This window comes from Etheostoma cragini, chromosome 4, assembly GCF_013103735.1.
Source record: "Etheostoma cragini isolate CJK2018 chromosome 4, CSU_Ecrag_1.0, whole genome shotgun sequence".
In the NCBI taxonomy this organism is placed as follows: domain Eukaryota; kingdom Metazoa; phylum Chordata; class Actinopteri; order Perciformes; family Percidae; genus Etheostoma; species Etheostoma cragini.
In genome coordinates, this window is record NC_048410.1 from 2,732,996 (window position 1) to 2,735,627 (window position 2,632).

Below are 2,632 nucleotides of genomic sequence, written 5' to 3' on the forward strand. Positions count from 1 at the left end.
TGTGTGTGTGTGTGTGTGTGTGTGTGTGTGTGTGTGTGTGTGTGTGTGTGTGTGTGTGTGGTCAGGGCTTGCAGCCAACTTCTGCACTGCTCTTATGTAACCCGCTTTAACTCTCTCTCTCTCCCAACTTCTCGCCTTCTCTCATGTGTTCTGGTACTTTCGTTTCTCTTTTCTGCTCCCTTTCTCCCTCCTATCGGTCTGTCTACTGTAAGTGTGTGTGTGTGTGTGTTGGTGTGTGTAAGAATGACTCTGCAGATTGTTGAAAGCTGCGACTATGCACTGCCGCCCACAGCCTCACCCCGCCTGACCCACCTCACTTGCACAGTGAGATCACAGTTGACATCGTGGATATTTTTATGTCTAGCGCTTTAAACTTTTAAGAAAACGCAAGACGAGATGTTTAAAGGGTCTCCCGTCTGCCGCCACAGACTGCCTACGACGAGTTGCGTTCAGCTGGGTTTTGAAATGTAGGAACAGAGACAGAGAGGCAGATATAACTGCCATATACAGAAAAAATTGACATCAAGTGTCTGGTCAGAGTCGTTATATTGTTTACTGTCATGCAGATTGTCTCATTTAAATCAACATTTTTCCAAATGTAAACACTATTATTGAGGCCTTTGACTTTGCAGGAGATAGAGGAAGTTGGAAAGTTGTGTAACAGGTATGCCGCTTCAACAAAGAATGATCTTTGATCTCAGGTATGTGGGAGATCACAGCCCACTCCAAAAAGATAGATGCTAGTCTGAGCCGGTAACTACATATAAGACTGTCAGTAGTGGTCTCATCAAGTGGAATGTGTTTGATGCCGGACAGCTTAGCGTCTACATTTTGTTCCTGGATTGGACAAAGACATCATGCCACTGTTTCATAAGGCAGACGTTGAATCTATTGTGCATTCGTCTAAATCTGTGGTTCCCAAACTTTGTCACAGTAGGGTCCCCTAAACTGGCAGAAATTAGACCTTGGACCCCCATTTGATAACATTTTGTCCCAGGGTCCACCATCTGATAGTATTTAGATGTTTTATTACAGAAAGTGTATATAGTGTGTTACTTACGGATCGAATTATAGTGAAAATGAATGATTCCCCTTTTGACCTGGGACCCCTGGGACCCCTCCAAGGAACGCCGGGGAGTCCCCGGACTCCACTGGTCTAAACATTCAATAATCCGTGGATCGGTATTTTAGCAACGTACATGCAAGGCTCCTAGCTTGGTTTGGTAACCTGTCCATCAAACTAAAAACGCAGGTCCAAAACTTGATTTAAAAGGGCCGGGGAAATAAATGGCCAGCTGCCACCGATTTGATCGAGGGGGCGGTGAGGGTCTTAAAATCACCCTCGATTCTAGTCTTGCATTGCCAGACCGTCTGGCTAGTCCACCCAGCACTCCGGGATGGGAGAAAAACCTGCTCTTGTGGATTGTCATTTCTTTAAACCAATCACAATTGTCTTGGGAGCCACAGGGCTGCTTCAAAATAGCCTCCGGAAGGTAATATTTGTGGAACTCACCATTATGGTTGAAGGATTTACAAAATCTTGTAGGCCAGTGGTGCAATGTTTTTAATTTGATACGGCATTAAGCAATGCAAAAGTTACTACTGCGCTTAAGCAACTCCCAACAAAGATAGTATAAAAGTGAGATGTCTCACTCTGGAGCTAAAACGAGACCTGAATCATTGTCTATTGCTTGCTTGTATTTTTTGTGTGTTTAATTGTTTGTGTGTTTTGTTTTTTGCTGTTATTGAAGAAAATGCTGCTGCTGTAATAAGGAAATTTCCCAGTTGTGGGAGGAATAAAAGTATAATCTAATCTAATCTAAACACACAGGGTGAAAACAGGATCTGCGGCATTGTGCAGTTCAACAAAAATATGGTGTTTTTTTTAAAAAAGAAACCATGGAAACCCTATTCTGGTACAACCTCAAAATACAATTACAAACCTGAAAATGAGCATCTTATGGGCGCTTTAATCTAGAGAAATGTAACTCTAGAAGAGGAGGTGTGCTTGTTTACACGCATGCATGTTGCAGTGAAATATGATCTGAATGGTGCCGACATGCCCTGTGGGCTGTTCCTGTTCCTGCATCCTGCGAGTAGCTAAGTGAACTGTACTGTGTGGCAGTCCCAGGCTACTATGTACTGTACGTCATGTCATGCATCCACGAGTTATTGGTCATATTTATAGTCCAAACTAAGTTATTGTCTAAACAGACAGAGCAGAAAAAAACTGTTTTACATAATCATCATAGTATGAATGTTTTGGGTGGAAAAAAAGAGCACCTGCTCTTTTCCAGACTCCATGACCACCTTCTGAGTCGGCGATGACGAACAAACGCCAACTCTGGAAAATCTCCTGCTTCCCTGAAGTTACCGCTGCGGCAACGTTTAGCCTTCCCTGTGAATTCATTATGGAAACAGACAACCGAGGGAAAGCACGGGGCTCCAGCAGGACTCAGCCATGCGTTTGGTTTAATTGCGCTTTTCAAGCTCTGACAAACTCCAACTGTTGTTGTAAAGTACCCTAGCAGCATTTAGTGGCTCTTATTGTGGCATTGCTGTCCCTGTTAATAAAAATAAATGCTAAATAAAAAAATTTAAATTTAAAAGCCAATCGTGGATTTGGATAATA

General features: G+C 43.0%; 1 protein-coding gene across 1 annotated transcript in view; it reads left to right on the top strand.

The window, feature by feature from the left end:
- Positions 1–2,632, top strand: part of osgn1 (oxidative stress induced growth inhibitor 1) — an 18,150-nt gene that overhangs the window by 5,557 nt on the left and 9,961 nt on the right. The gene's annotated exons all lie outside the window — the stretch shown is intronic.